Source organism: Cheilinus undulatus, linkage group 21 (genome assembly GCF_018320785.1).
Source record: "Cheilinus undulatus linkage group 21, ASM1832078v1, whole genome shotgun sequence".
NCBI classification, from domain to species: domain Eukaryota; kingdom Metazoa; phylum Chordata; class Actinopteri; order Labriformes; family Labridae; genus Cheilinus; species Cheilinus undulatus.
Genome location: NC_054885.1, coordinates 23,689,583 through 23,707,488, shown reverse-complemented (window position 1 = coordinate 23,707,488; position 17,906 = coordinate 23,689,583).

Genomic DNA, 17,906 nt, shown 5'->3' with positions numbered 1-17,906 from the left:
TCACGCGCTTCACTCTGCGTGTGTGCATAGACCCTTTTTTCCCCCCATTGCCAGACTCTGGATTTCTGCCCTAATAAGGTCACTTATAGCACCATTGGCAAAAGCCAGAGGAGGAGAACCGGATTCTGATCATTCACCACAGGAGAAGAGCTAATGCGTTTTTTGTTAAATTTAAGTTTAATTTTCATTCTAGGCCTATTTTATGTCTCATTTTTACTTTACCTGTCAGATTCTATCTTTGATATCTTTTTAAAGCACCCATGAAGAACTTTCAGTGTGTCAAATATACCAACCCCGTGGTCAAAGGAGGACCTCTTTGTTGTATTTGCCATTTTTAATGTAGCCTATCACTCATTTAGAATGATTGTCAAGGCAAATCTGGAAAAAAGGCTGTTTTAGTAGAATGTAATCTGACACCTACCCTGCAGCAGTGGTTTAAGCCACTAAATACTTAAAACCAAAAATCATGATTCTTGTGGCTGATGGTCTTATTTGCTTTTATAGATCATATACAGAGATTAGTGTTAATATCAAGTTTTTTCATAGCGAGTAAAAAATTCTGTGAAGGAACTTTAAGCATTTGATTTGAATTGTAATATTTTATCAAGAACCAACGTGAGGAGTGGTTTTACCTACACCTTTGGATAAAGAAATACTTATATCTTCTATTTTGTCAATTTAAATCTATCATCTTCCTTTCTTTCATTTCTTCTCATTCTTTCTTCCTTTCTTTCTTTCTTGTCATGTACATGTAACTAATGTTCTTTAAGAAAATAATGAACTATTACTGAAGACCATGTTTGCTATTTTAAGGTATGAGGTGTCAGTATTTTATAGTCTGTTTCATAACCTGCTTTTTAAAAACCTCCTCATGAAAGGTTTAAATCATCTGCAGCTCTCTTTTAGTGAGTAACCAGGGAAAGATACAAAAAATAAATAAATCAGTATGTCTTGGCACATCACGTTTTCTTCTTTTTACTTTCTTTTAAAGCTTTCATCTGGTAACCTTGCAAAGTTGATGGAGTCACCGGATGCCATGTCTGTCACCTGGCAAATCCATCTTGCAAGCTTCAAGCTGATGCATTTGTTCCTGGAGAATGAATGGACCAATCAGTATCATTTAAGGAAAACGAGGCAGTGGGCGTCCAATGAAGCAAGTCAGCTCAGGTGTGGGAGCATATGTTGAGCACTTCACCACGTCAACCTTGGTCCTGTACCGCTCTAGCCCCCTGACGGGGACTGAACCCACAACCTTCCCATTGTGCAATAACTGACTCTACTGATAAACAATGGTGGCTATAAAAGAGATTATCATGGATGCATCTATAGTGGCAGTTTTGTCAGAACTGGTCAATTCTTTATCAAATCAAGAGCAAAGGACCACCCAGGATGTTTTTCCTGTTTACAGAGAAATTTTGGCTTGTTTTTCCCCAGCTTTGGCTTGAGTTTGAGCCCATTCACCCATGCACTGAAAAAAGTAAAACATTGGTTTAACTTAAAAAAAAAAAAAATTGAAGTAATCAATCACACGAAACATTTTGTATTGAATCAATTCAATTTTTTTTAATTAGGTAAATGTGATGCAATAAAAATACTATGGCGAGCTGTGGTGAAGAATGGCTCATAGACAAGTTCAAAGAGTTTGATAAGCTCTCATACAGTGAGCATGAACAGCTAAAGTTTATTTTTAACCCAAATACACCCACATATACAGGCAGGGTAGTCTGCACCATTAACCCCCCCATTCATGGTGTGACACTTGAAAAGAACACCCTCCCCAAAAAACATGAACCAACAAACAAATCATGCTCCATTACAACCCCACAATGAAACATGAACATTATAGAACATCAGAAGAGTGAACTCCCTTGTACCAAACAATCCCAGCAGTCCCTGCTCCAGGCGACTGCTTCCTGGACAGCTACAATACATTGATCCAATGACAGAATTTAATTTGGTGTCCAGCTGCCAGTTTAAATAAAAAATATAGGTTCAACCATTAAGATAATTTAGAAGACTTAGATTTAATGAACAAATCAATAATTTTAGGCTGTTGTAAAACGGAAAATTATATCAATCCAACAACAGCATTGTTGTACTTTTTTCAGTGTGGGGAATCCAAACCAGTCTGGCCCAATGTGAAAAAGTGCTTGCTTTCCTTCCTTCACGGCGCTGTGAAAGACTCATCACCAGTCGTCGCAAACGCTTGAATTCAGTTATTGCTGCCAAGGGTGACACAACCAGCTATTAGGTTCAGGGGGCAATTACTTTTCAAATAGGGCCAGATAGGTTTGGTTTTTCCCCCTTTAAAAAATTAAATAATCATTCAGGAACTGCATTTTGTATTTACTTGGGTTGTCTTTGTGAAATATAAGAATTGGTGTGATGATCCGAAATATTTCAGTGTGATAAAATGCAAAAACATCAGAAAGGGGGAAAATACTTTTTCACGGCCCTGTACCTGTGTACACCATGCACCAGTGATTGTAGCTACCATAATATATTAGAAAGTAAAGTATGAATTGTTTTTATACATGTGTTATATAATTACTTATGATATTTTTTACACCCCCAGTCTGTGTGATAAATAATGACACTTTCAATAGAAATCTCAATGCAAACACATGCACATTTACAATTCATCAGTCCAATGGCATACAATGTGCTCATTATCATGTGTTCAGGTGCTCTACTGAGAGAGGAAATGCACCATTCTACAACAACAACAAGCATGCATGTATTTGGATTTTTGATGTAGCTTGTTTAATTTAACATAATAATAGAGAACTCTGTAGAAATCAGTGTTGGCCAAGCACCAAAAAGGATTCAGTTCTTTGCAGAAAATGTGGATGCTGCAACTGAAAACTATTTTATTTTACTTTAAATTTAATAATAATTCTAGGGCAATGGAAGCTAAAATGCTTTGCAGCAGCTAAAGAAGTTAAATTAAAGAAGTTGAAGTCATAGGGTAAACACATTGAGGAATACCTTAATCAGATAGATAATAATGACAGAAGCTAATTAAGTACATGTGTAAAGGGGATTCATTTAACTGGATGATGTGGAGGTCTTCAAAGACATTAGTGTTGCTTCATGTATGGAAACTGATGGACATATCGCGAACAATGTGTCACATAGAGTAAAAGCACTAAGCACACGTTTCCAAAAATAGCAGCGGAGCAGTGTGTTTTCAGTAAAAGAACATTATGATTAAAGAGTTTATCAAAAAAGACATTTTTTAAAAAGCTTTGGAGGAAATGGAATGCTAAACATACAGATAACTTTGCATGAGTATCCAGGACATGGAATTGTAATATAAAAGACAAGTGTATAAACATATAAACATTCGATTCAGTTCTTTAAAACTGATTAAAAGGAACAGCTTAAACACAGTATTTCATACAAATAAAATGAGTATTTTGCAAGTAAAAACAGGTCAAAAGCAGCAGCTGACTGTGTCCTGTCTTTGCATCCAGAGAGGAGCAGCATTTCTTAATGGTATCACATAAGTGCTGATATTGTCTCCTGGCCATCAGCACACTGTTCTGAAGATACAGAGTCCATTTCAGACAGCTCTCCTGAGCAGTGCTTCATTCCTGCTCAGACAGAATCTCACTAAATGACATCCAGCCTTGGCAATATGTTTAAAATATCCATCTCAAAATGTGGTCCATGCTGAATCAGCAGATTTCAGTCACTTGGCACAGTCTGACAAGAAATATCTTGTTACATGAGACAGGAAGCTGGACCTGAATTAAAAGCCTGTAAATAATATAATAATTCAAAGAAAAACAGATACATTTTTAAGGATTTATCATTGTATTTAAAATTCTTTTTACATTGTGACAGCAATGGATGAGAAAATATTCTGATGGAAAACAGTAAAGAAATGTTGTCTCTGGCAGTTACGGGCTAGGCCAAAAGATGCATCAAATTTAACAATTATATTGCCATGCCAGCTGTTTAGTTTAGCTTGGCATAAAGACGGGCAATGGGGGAAACCTACATTCTGGTTCTGCTGAAAGCAGGTAGCAAAATCTTTCCATTTGGACCTGACAAGCTGGCAAATTAAATCTTACAGTGCACTCGTTTGACCCTTCCCAAAATCAAGTGTGCACAGCGGTGTCCTTGTCGGCTGCCTGGCAACAAAATGAAACAGTCTGGCACATAACCTTACATGACTCTGTAATTAATAAGCCAGATTTAAAGGTTGTGACACCCCGTCCAGTGCTCACTCCTCACAATACCCTTGTTACCTCCAGTTGTCCGTCTACCTGTGCTAGAGAGCAGAGGTCTGTCAGAGTGGGTTGGCTGCACTCGGAGACGTTGTGGCTAAAACAGAAGAACTGCTGTCTCAGGAGTTCACCCTCTTTTGTTCCTGAGCGGTCATGACTTCACCAGCAGCACTATCTCATCTACAAATTATCCGACGGATGCTTAACAATGCCACGTAGAATTAAGAGATAATGCTTCTGTGAAAGGAATCATTTTTGCTGTATTGCAACTGTTTAGACAAGTGCCCAGACAACTGAGTCAGGTTGGTGCAAATCATGTATTTGATTAAATCATAAAGTTTTGAATAAGGCTGGGTCAGGCTGAGGCTCTACCTCCTCCTACTCTCTCATTTTCATGAGAGAAGATAGGAGAGAAAAGAAAAGAGAAGAACACAGGAGTTGATTAGTTTCTATTTACCAGGTTTGAACTGCTTCATGTGGCATCTCCTTTAATGTCTTCTGCAAACTCTGTCCCTGTACTACCAGCCCTCTAAAGTGTTGACCTTGCCATAAACCCCCCCAAATCCCATTTCTCCAAGACAGACCTTACACTTACTCTTCAGAGTCGTCCCAGGAAACAGTCAATTCTCCTAAATGAACCATCTGTTCACTTACAGGCTATAACTCTTATGTCAGGTGTCAGGTTAGTGCCAACTTTCTCCTTGTGGCACAACAAGATTTTCCCCCAAATCCACCTGCATCTCCCAGTTGTTAGCATTCTTTTAATGATCTGACTGGTGCTTGTCTAAAAATACTTAGTGTTAGGTGTGTACGGATGCATGTTCCATATATGCTGGAAAAAAGGATTCAGATAAAGAACTAGTGTGTCCCCTGGCAGTTTTATCTTATGAAAGAGAAAAAGCGATCAGGTTCTGCAGCCTCTTTAGCTATGAGCGGGAGAGCCAGGTGTGCTTAATTGGCCTGATGGCCCTTAGCTTCACAAGGACGTGCAGGCCCCATAGAAACACAGGATTAGCAGCAATCCACACACCAGTCGGGACAAGCTCAGGGTCATCACAACAGCAGTATTACCTGTTCCATACACCATGTTTTAACTAGATCTTTATTTTTCCTGGCACACATTAATGAGGTCTGCATCGAACCATTCATTTGTGCTTAGTGAAAGTAAATCCAGAATGAGCACTGCAAAAATAGAGGAGGTTCAAGAGGTAAATTTAAATACGAAGGCAGATATATTCATGGAAAATTACCATTATATTCCCTCTTCTACACCCTAAGAGGTAATACAGAGCTATTATTATCTCTGAGGACAGAAAAAAAAACAGGATTCAAGCTGAATTCAATTAGGCCCTTTGACCTCTTGGGGTCATGGTCCTCCATTCTTTGAAGTCCTCATGGAAAAAAATCCATTTCCATTCAGCAGCAGATCATTTTCAGTACATGCTGCTGATGGGGTGCAGAACTGCAGTGCACATTGGGAGCAGAGGAGGTCAACCTCTTAGTTAGAAGGTGTGAAACAACCTGGAATTGAGCTGTTCAACTGCCCTAGAAAAATCCTGAAGTGTTTTTCAGTATTGAGTCCCTAAAGCAAAGAGGAGAATGGCAGATTAAGTGTGACACCCTGCTCAACTTCAGAGGAATTTAAGTCATATTGATGTCTTGTAAAATGGGAAAAGCAGGATGATGCACTGTTGGTAACCCTGAGAGTATCCACATATTCCAATCAAACTGTTAAAATCCTTCATCTTTTTTAAGAGGTAGCCAGAGGCACTAACAGGACATACATCTTTGCATTACTTTGTAAATCTTGGTTGTTTTCTTGATATCTCAATTTATTAATCCTGTATTAATCTCAGCTTAACAACTCTTGTTTTTCCTGTGATATATACTCCCCTTCAAAAGTATTGGAACAGTGAGACCAACTCCTTTATTTTTACTGTAGACTTAATATGAGACAAAAGATCAATATTTCAGCTTGTATATACATCTGGATCTGATACACAACTTAGGACATAGCACCTTTAGTTTTAACCCACCCATTTTTCATGTGAACAAAAGTTTTGTGACTGAAAGGTGTGTTTTGTTGTCCAGGTGTGTCCTATTACATTGATTATTCACACAACAAATAATGCTGAATTTCTACACTCAGTTTTAGATTTGGGTCTTGCCTATTCAGATTGCATTAATAGTTAGAGGTGTAACCAAAATAAAGAAGAAAGAAACTACAGGGAGCTGCAAAAAAAAAGACCCTAAAACAACTATTAGTGACATCAGCAACAACCTCCAGAGGGCAGGAGTGAAGGTATCACTATCTACTGTTCACAGAAGACTTCAAGAACAAAAGTACAGAGGCTACACCAGAAGATGCAAACCACTCATAGCAAGAAGATCAGGAAGGCTAGGCTGGAATTTGTCAAAAAAATATTACAGAGACAAGGCAAAAAAAAATCTCAGACAAAGTTTTGTGGACTGATGAGACAGATATGAACCTTTACCAAAGTGATGGAAAGGCTAACGTTTGGAGAAAGAAAGGATCTGCTCATGATCCAAACATACAAGCTCATCCTTCATCATACAGGAAGATAATGGCCCAAAACACACTGCCAGAAAACACAATAGCTCATCAGGGGAAAGAAGTGGAAGGTTTAAGACTGGCCAAGTCAATCTCCAGATCCAGGCCATATCTACACATTTGAAAACGTTTCTATAAACATGGCATTGTTTCAAGAAATTTTGTATAAGCACAAAACCATTTAAAACCATTGAAAAGGCTGTAGTATATGTGCCATGCATTTACGTGGCACTGTAACGCTGCCACGGTAATGCACCTAAGATTGTGGGGCAAGTGCACACAAAACTTTTCTCTTATCCAAAACCTTGTCCTGGCTGCCTTTATAGTTGCACTCTGAAATAAATCTAAGAACATGTGATGAATGCTGCACACAGTGGTTGTAGAAGAGCAGAGGACATGAAAACAATGATGTTATCTGCCATTATTGTTGTTGTTGGCTGGTCTTGCATGCGGGTGAAAAAATGGGCTATGACTGTAAGTAGGCCCAAAGAAACATGCACTTGGTTGTACAATGGACATTAAACAGTTGGCGTATACAGATCTGTTCACTGTGGGACCCGGTCTCAAAAAGTTTTGTTTTTGGGCCCCCAAAACGCTGGTTCTGAGCGGCTGAACCGCTGATATGATCAAAAACTTTTGCAGATGCCTTAAACCCTATATATGCATTTTACCTGCTAAAGAGGAGACTGAAGGGAGTACTCCCCCCCCACCCCCCCCAAAAAAAATAAACAATGAGAGAGGCTGCAGTGAAAGGCTGGAAAAGCATCACAAAAGAAGAATGCAAAAGTTTGGTGCTGTAAGTGGATCACAGGCTTGTTGCAATTATAGCAAGCAAAGGATTGTAACTAAATATTAAGTCTTAATCACTTCAATCTATTTTAGGTCTATTTTTTGTTCCAATACTTTTTCTCACCAAAAAATTTGGTGTTCCATTACAAATATTGTTGAGTAAATACAGGGAGATGTGTTAACCTCTTGCTATGTTTGTTTTGCGGAAAAAATGTGAATTAGCATGCGGTCTTTTTTGTTTGTTTGTTTTGTTGGTTGTTTATGACAATAAGAAATAATGAAATGTAAAAAGGCATGTTGGCCTGCAGCTCTTGGTTACTTGTAATAAGTGTTTAGTTAATTAATATCTTGTGAGAGAGGGGCAGACTCTATAAGATTTTTCTTCTTTCTGCTCCTTTTTATTCACATGTTTGAGATTTTTCTTTGTTTGTATTTTAATGTTTTTATTCAATGACAGAATGAAATAAAGTCCCTAAACTGAAACTGAAAACTGAAATAATTCTATCTTCTAGGCTGTGTGTCAGATACAGATGTAAATACCTGGAAATGAAAGCTGAAATGTTTATCTCTTGTCTCATATTCATCTTCTGATGTCAAACCCAAATCTTTTCAGTTTTCAGCAAAAATAAAGGAATTGGCCTCACCGTTACAATAATTTTGAGAGGAGAGTGTAAAGTGATTTTCTAATTTGTGAGGGGGATCTCAAGAAGTACTCTTGATATCAAAGAAAAACTGGTGCTGTTATCTTGGGATGATAACATAAATAAGTTTAAGGTTCTTTTCAATTAAACCAGTCAGTGTTTGTTATCACAGTAAAACCGCCTATAATAAAATGCATGAATTTGTGTCCACTTGTAATTTAAATAGCAGGTATATTCTGATTGGTGGTTTGGTTTGTTAATCCCTAATGAATGAAGCATTATGTTGAAAACTAGGCATAATTGAAGGCTGTTTAATGTTAAGAACCTAAACTGAATTTCGGGCCATCAAAGCGAGGTGTTTTGACTGGCTATGCAAAGATACTACAGCAAAGACACTCTCAGCAAGAAAGATGATTATTTTAATGAACTTATTTACAATGCTGCCTGTAAATTGCTGTAGCTGGACACTGATGGTGTCACAAAAAAAAAAACCCTTTATCCCACATTTTTCAGAGACATTTTTAACTTTTAAAATTCAGCAGGAGGAGATTTTGTGTTTAAAAATGTTTCTATCTACACGTGTGCAGGGAAGTATTAGCAAAAAAGATAAGAAACACTGCTTTATTTTCTACTTTGTTTCACAAAACAAACAACTGCCCATGATTCAGAATTACTGCTGACATCTGCATGCCATAAGGTCAAAATTGCAAAACTTCCTTTACATATTGAGATGCTCTCAAATCAAAATTGTTTTCATGCTATAATTTTATTGAAGGTTCTTCTGTGAAAAAGACAGTAATATATAGAATCTTTCTTCACACATCATTTGATTGTCTGATAAAATTTCAGCCAAGGGCCAGAATTTTAGTATTTGTGGCTTGTGCAAAATAAATCAGATTTTTTGGCAACTGCAAATTCTTACATTGTTTTAACATGGACCAAAAAGTGGATTACAACACAAAATGATTTCTAACTGTACCCAATCAGAATCAGAATCAGAATCTCTTTATTGTCCTGTGAAGGGAAATTAGTTTTGCAGTAGGGGCACACAAAAGACAAGGTACACAACAAACACTGGCTGCGTGTCACCACAAGAGCAGCGCCATGGTTGATGCATGATTAAACAGCACATTCAAATAGAGGCCATGCACGTATAAACCCCTTTGGCCCTGAGATAGATTTGTTAAAACTTTAACAATTTTCACAGAATTATATCAGACAAGACAGATTCTGACATCACATTGCAGAGAAAACAATCCTAAATCTATACGGCTTTATGATGGCTGTGCATGAAACTACTTTACCAAGAGGAGACCCTGAAGAAGAGCCCCCTAAGCCAGCTGATCCTGAGGTTCAGCTCACCTTACAGCACTAGGCCTCAGGACAGCCCTGACACCATCCCAACCAATCAGATTATATATAGAGAAAAAGACAATTACATTAACTATTGGACAAGCACAACAAGGACTCAAAGTAAACTCCAGTGTCATTCGGCTCTAAACAGACAGTACACTGTAGCAGATCATTTAAGCACAGTGACTGATGAGAAACTGAGGAAGACACTGACCATGTACAGACTTAGTGATCACCTTCTGAACATAGAGACAGGTAGACACAGACACACCTGGATACCTAGAGAGGACAGACTGTGTCAGCTCTGTTCACAGAACCAGGTAGAAACAGAAACACACTTCCTGCTGCACTGCAGTAAATATGAGCACATCAGAAGATAATTTTTTAATCAAATCAAAGGGTTCCTCACTTTGATTCACTACAGGATGAAAATAAAATGACATACGTGCTAGGAGAGCACAGAATCGTCTGTATAGATGCTGCTAAATACATTCAATCCTGCCATAGCCTAAAGGACAACCATTCAGTCTCTTCCCAATAAACACACTGAATTCTATTCATTATTATTTATTTATTTTTATTCTTTATTTCTATTATTTTTTTGATCTTACTGTTTCATTTAATCAATCAGGTTTATTTTATTATACATTGATTATTTATGGAATTATTTAATATACAAATTTATATTATGTGTAAATATTTAATGCATTTTTATTTTTTACACTGCTTTGACAGTAACTGAACTGTTCATGCCAATAAAGCAAACTGAAACTGAAATTTAAAGCTTGAAACACCCAGGCCACCTTGCACTTTCTCTTCCTACAGGGTGATTTCAGGAAAAGCCTTCTGGCCGTAGCCTTTTGACAGGCTGATTCTAATCCAGGAAGTTTCAATCCTCAATGCTTTCACCCACTCATCTTAATCTCATGTCGTTTATGGTGTGACATATTTGAACGCCGAGGGTCTGGATTAGATTAGACTAGATTACACCTCTTTGTGTAAATGCACATGCAGCTGTCAGACTGCAATCTATGTCCTGTTTGTGTGAGAATATGCATGTGTATGCGTACCAGTGTGTGTTTTCAGCATTGGGATTAGACATAGGCCTTCAGCAGATCAATGATACTCCATTAAATCTGTATATTCAACCCACACACCCACCATGGGCTAAAATTGAAGCGATGACATCATCAGGTCACAAATTCTACATTTACATCCACACAAATGCACGGATGCAAGCACTTGAAAACCTTATCTCAAAAAAACTTTTTAAATATCTCAGTTGAGGACGAGAGCTCAAAGAGTTCAGGAAAGCTTTACTTTCAAAAATATCCCTCTGAGACCTTGGTTAGCATACAGGATCCGACAATAAATAGAGAGCAATGTCTGCAGCAGCAGCTGGTATTTGCAAAATTTGTGGGATATTTTTGCAATATAAAATCAAGAGTTATGGGCTGCATGCATGCATTCAGAATTTGTCATCACTGATACTTTGACAGGCTGACCAGATATTTTTTATTACTTTGTTGATGTTGAAAACCTTCAAACTACCACCATGTGTGCACAACCATAGCTACCACTCCAGCTTGGCTGCAGGAGGTTTTAAGATAAAGGATTAAGTTTTGGGGTGTTACACGGTCATAGCTCACAAATAAAGGTTTGAACATTTTAGATTATCATTCGGGATGGTACAACACTTAATGTAATGTTTGATGACAGAGCTGGACTGGGGAGGAAATTCGGCCCTGGCATTTTTGACTCGGACCGGCGCCTCAAAGCGGGTCAATATATAACATAGTTACACACTCTTTTGTCCCCCTTACTACATACTGCTACAAAAAAAAATCATCCAACTATGACGTAGTTTAGAGGTAAGTGTCATAGACACATCTAATGGAGTGTTTTCACTCTGTTTTTACTGGCTACTAATGGTCAGAGGTGAGTAGTCGACATATCAATACAGTGAGTATGCACCATATCAAGTAGAAATGCAGAAACATACAGTACACCCTTATTTTGAAAAATCTCTGCCTGAATTCATTTTTTAATTTACTACAAATGATTACAGAAATGTAATGAAGTAGATTTACTGGAATAATGTCGATTAACACAAATTTGATGCTAAATACGTCATGAAAAACTCTGCTTTGATGAACATTCGATGGTTCTTTATATTTCTACTCCCATACATCCTATAGGTCAGTACTGAACTGTGCAGCAATCCAGCCTTTTTTCTAAACTCATGAACAATATATAAGTAATCAGAAATAAATTATGCTAAATAGGCTAATATACTGATGCAACTCTGATATAAGAATGATGGCAAATTAACCACAGGTAACATTTTATTCTACTATTAAAATTAAGGGCATTCAATATTAATAAAAACCCTGGCACAGGTCTACCTGTATGCAACTAAGTCTGAATTCAGGACTTTTATCTATAATTGAGTAATTTCATGGTGAGAGGGATTTGCCATTCTTCAGATCACAGGAGAGCCATTAATCTCAAACTGTTTAAGTTTTCTATATAAAGTGGAATCACAGTCTAATTATGTTTATTAGCCTATACTTTGATACTTCACAGAGCTCACTCACTCACCCACTGCTTTCGTGCTCCTCATGCTCATGATATACCTGTCACACACCTACCTCTCCTCCTCCACATGTAGCTAGAGCAGCATCAGATTTTCTACTGCATGGACTGCAGAGTCTTTACAAGTTTTGTGCATCTCAACAGTTTTCTGTTGTAATTTGACAATTATTTCTGTACCCAATCGTAATCCAAATGTTTTCGCAGTTAGTTTTGTTTTCCTCCAGACACTTTAGTTTCACTTTCTGAGCTGGAGAAGAGTGGGGAGGGGAGGCATTAAATGGACCTTTAGGACACGTGATTGGGCCAGTAAACTGTCACTATAAAGTAAACAGCCAATGGGCCACTGCCCCTGCTCTATGGGCCTTTGCTTAGCAAAAAATGAAAAGAAATAGATCATATTGGCCCCACAGTACGCCGGCCCACTAGGCATTTGCCCAGTATGCCATATGGCCAGTCCAGCCCTGTTTGATGACATACTGTGCAACTTCCGCTTCCACTTCCAATATTTATAGCGTAATGTGAAAAGTCAGTGAATTTTCTTGATGTCACATGACACTATTAGTAAGAATATTTACACTCACTGGTCACTTTATTAGGTGCACCTGTTAGATTGCACAAATAGCTAATCAGCCAATCACATGGCAGCAACTCAATGCATTTAGATATGGTCAAGATGACTTTCTGGTCAAACTGAGGATCAGAATTGGGAAGAAAGGGGATTTAAGTGACTTTGAACGTGGCATGGTTGTTAGTTCCAGATGGGCTGGTCTGAGTATTTCAGAAACTGACGATTTACTGGGATTTTCACACACAACCATCTCTAGGGTTAACAGAGAATGGTCTGAAAAAGGGAAAATATCCAGCGGGCGGCAGTTAAAAAGAATAATTGTCTTTATTTGTATAGCACTTATTAGTTCAAGTAACAAAATGCTTTACTTAACACATATTAACATAAGCATACAGATAAAGAGTTGTGTGGATGAAAATGCCTCAGAGGAAAATGAGCAGACTGGTTTGAGATGATAGAAAGGCAACAGTAACTCAAATTACCAATCATTATAACCATGCTATGCAGAATACCATCTCTGAATGGACAACACTTCAAACCTTGAAACAGATGGGCTACAGCAGCAGAAAACCACACCAGGTGCCACTCCTGTCAGCTAAGAACAAAAAAATAAGGCTTACCAACATTTGACAAAAGAAGATTGGAAAAATCCTGCCTGGTCTGATTGGTCTCGATATCAGCTGTAACATTTAGATGGTAGGGTCAGAATTTGGAGTAAACAACATGAAAGCATGGATCCTTCTTGCCTTGTATCAACGGTTCAGGCTGCTGCTGCTGGAGTAACGGTGTGGGGATAGTTTCTTGGCATACTTTGGGCCCCTTAGTACCAACTGGGCATTGTTTGAATGCCACAGCCTACCTGAGTATTGTTGCTGACCATGTCCATCCCTTTATGACCACAGTGTACCCATCTTCTGATGGCTGCTTCCAGCAGGATACTGCACCATACCACAAAGCTCAAATCATGTCAAACTGGTTTCTTGAGCATGGCAATGAGTTCACTGTACTCCAATGGACTCCACAGTCACCAGATCTCAGTTCAATAGAGCACCTTTGGGATGTGCTGGAACAGAAGATTCCCATCTTTGATAAGCAGCTGAAAAATCTGCAGCAACTGCGTGATGCTATCATGTCAATATGGACCAAAATCTCTGAAGAATGTTTTCAACACCTTATTGAAATTATGCCATGAAGAATTTAGGCAATTCTGAAGGCAAAAGTAGGTCCAACACTGTACTGTTCTCTTTCATTGAGGTAATATTTGGGAGGGAAGGAGTGTCTGCCTCTGTTTGCATGCAGATATATCATATTTAAAAATTTAGAATACACACGCACACACATGCACACATACAAAAACATGCACAGATGGGGCAGCTGTGGGCACCAGCAGCACTTAGAGACAGGATCTTACTCAGCACTAATCATTTATTCATGATGTATGGCTAAGATGGAATCTCAAATCAGAAAACTCAGCTGTACATCACAGAGAAATATTCCAAGCTGCACAAGAACATCATATAGACATAGAGAGTAGGTTTAGTTTGAGATAGAAATTAAAAGAAGTCAAGAAAAAGCAGGGTCATTTGGACCAGTAAATGAGGAAAAACCAGTGGAGTTCCTGCGTATTTCTTGTTTTGTCTCTAAGAACACCCCCTCCTCCTCACCATGTCCCTTAAAGGGAATACTCCATCCCAGCATCAAGCGTTTCTCATCTTTCCTCTTAGCACTAAGACTCCGCACTTCCCTGACCTCAGCTCAGGTCTGGCAATGCTTCAAAAGGTTATTAATCTCAAAGAACATTAGGAAATAATTATATATTGATGAAAAAGTCTTAGCTGTAGTATTATTTTTACCCTGTTTGCAGTGAACAGTCAATGGACCTCAATGATAAACAGAATAACCGTCTGTTGCTATGGTAATGATATGAAAGTGGACTAGAGAACACTTTAAATCCTACTTTTCACCCATCCCATCCCGTCGTCTCTCTCTCCTGCTGCTTCCTCTAATCTCCCCCGCCCAGGCCCACCAACACCATCAGCACCCTCCCCTAATCTATTGTGTGCCTGGCTGCGTCTCTGTAATCTAGACTGTCTCTTTATGGGTGTGCAGCATGTGGTTCAGATGCACTTCGGCCCCTAATGGACCCAGTCAATGGGAAAGCTGCCAGAGTATTGTCTATATCAAGGTCAAGTGTGTGCACATGAGCATGTGTGTGATTGGTGGGCAGGAGGCCACTTGGGTTGTGTATTTTTGTTTGCATGTGAGTTCACTGGTGTGGACACACTCTCATGTTAAATATACTGTATATAGAGAAGATTTAGATTTAACAGTTAGATTTAGATTGAATATTTAAGACTAAATTCATTAGTGCAGGTTTAAAATTTTATTTTTTTTCACACATGCCACATTTTTCTTTATTATTCATGTCTCTTATGTGTGAGAAATTAGCTTAATAAAATGAGCTAAATATGTACATTTACTGTACATGTGATGATCTAGTTTTTACCCTGTATTTCAATGCATAGTGTCACTGCACATAAAGTATGATTTTGTCTATGTTATAAGAGCTGTGCATGGATAAATTCTTACACAGGTCACAATTACTGTACATTCACTTCAGGGTTAACTCATTTGTGGGTGCAAGCAACACTGCATGCCATTTGCTGTTTCCCGTTGCCATAACATGAGAAGACACATTTACTATGACTCATTCTAACATTTCAGTGTCACATTCAAACCTTGTTTCATGTCTCTGAGTGAAGGAGACAGAGCTCCATGTATTGTCAGATGTTATAGGCACACTTATCTGCACAGAAGGATGCAAGTCTCTGTGAATGAAGACTGGACTCGTGTGACACAATGAAATGTTTTGTAACTGCGAATTCAGAAAGACTGGCAATTTTTTTTTAATTCAGTACACACTGTCAGCTGTTTTAGGCATCTTATCAGCATGAAAGGAGAGACGGACGTTTGAAATTGTAGCTCATCCACTCTCTGTGGGGAGACCACTTTACTGTCCAGACCATCATCAAAAGCCAGTGTGGTCCCATCCACAACATCTGCTGCAGAGGAACAGAGGCTGCATGTGAGTGTGTTGGTCTGCTTATGAGTGTGTGCTGGGGGGGTGGAGAGAGGAGTCTTGTCAGTGATGTGCCATACAAAGAAGATAAAAGTACTAATGGCTCAGGCTTCCTGTAATGGAACGCTGAGCTGCATGTGAGTGTGTGTGTGGGTGTGTGTGTGTGTGGGGGGGTGTGTGTGGGGGTGTGTGTGTGTATTCTCCTGCACATCAACAAAGCATTGAAAATGTAAAATATCTCTCATTCATGTAGCTGCATTCATCCCTGCCTATTTACAGCCTCATTCTTCTCTATTTAGCTGCATGTGGGCATCTTTCACATGCAGCTACTGTTTCCAGACTGCAGAGCTGCACACATTGTCTTCATGTGTGGACTTTTTTCAAGAACAATGCCATGGTGCATGATGGAAAAATCTACTCTACAAATCAAAGAACTTGCATAGAAAGTATTTTTTGTTTCTTTATTTTAAAGCAGCTGTGAGGAATTTTCTTTTGGTTTAAATTTAGCCCCCCCCCCCCCCCCCCCGTGGATGAAAGGGATACAGCTATAAGGATGTTTAACATCTTATTTGTTTGTTTATTCTGAAAGCTGGAGAGAGAAGTTACTTTTTTTATTCAAACAAAACCGTCTCAGGCATAGTTGCAAAAAAGGTTGTTTATCCATTTGTACCTATGCAAGATTACTTTCTATTACATTAAACTTACACAATGTTGTAAACCTAGTTAAACTACCATTCATACACTGGGTTTACAGCTTACCAGGGTTGGCTTCTATGTGGTTTACTGCCATATCTTTAGGGTTATAAAACTCCTGCTTTTGGTTAGTGGGCCCTAAAAGCACTGGACCTCAACCAGCACAAGGGGAAGTTTTGTTTTAAACTCCATGTGAGCAGTTTCCACGATAATAAAAAATATCTAAGGTTCATTTCTGCTATCTTGCTTGGGAATTGATCTTTGAAAGTAAGTAAGAATCAAACACAACAGTCCAGAGCATACATATGTGCATTCTGCGCTAATTTGCATGTAAAAATTGTTGCATATTGGGATTTAAGCCACCTTATTACATTTTATACAATATCTCTATTGGTTAAACAGCTCAACCAATCAGAGCATAATTCCTCTACTGCACATAGTTTCATTAGAATAACTGTTATGTGGTAAAAGATTTAAAGGATACATTATTTCACTCTACTTTCAACAGTTCTGTCATTTTTATAAAGCCCAGGCTTAACACATCAGTTATTATGGGAAGACAAAAAAAGAAAGTTAGAAATGCTATCCTAAATCCCTGCAGTGCCTCGACTGTGACGGACCTCTCACCTGTTAGTTGTTGCTGATAACGCTTACAAAGGCTCTTCTCTCTTTTAGTGTCTTAGGACAGTCATTCTCAACCTGTGGGTCTGGTCCCAAAAGTGGCTGCAGGACTGTTTTAGTGACTCAAAAACGTGTCCCTGAAAAAAGAGCAGACATAACCAATACATTTTTATTACACTCCATTTTATCACAGTAACAAGGAAATTTTGGATATTTTCCTATGATCTTAGCTTATCTCCTTTCTTAAGATGAAATATCTGGTTTTCCCATGATAATAGGGTAATTTTGAGATCTCTTGGAAACAAACCAAACTCAAACATTATTTCAAGAAAACTGCGTAAAATAAAATGTATACACATTTTTCCATGGCTTTTGGATGATTCACTTCTCACATGTTTGTTTTGCCTTGCATCTTTGTTCAGCATATCTTTTGTTCCATCCTAAATCTGAGGCAAAACCATTTTAGAAAAACTGTTCTAGGACATGGGCAAACAGAAAAAGAACTCTACAACAACTTCATAGTTTTCAGTAGTCATGTTTTGTTCCACTTGCGATTTTTAGTGTCTAATTTTTGAATAATTTCTCAAAAAATGTCAGTGTTACTTTAGCTCATAGTTATGATAACACAGGGCCGTCTACACTTCACTTCTACACCCTTTAGGCAGACAGACAATCATTACGGAGGGTTCTGCCAACACATAGATAAACAGCGCCCTCTTCTGGTAGAAATAGGTTGGCATCAACTCAGATTAACTAAACT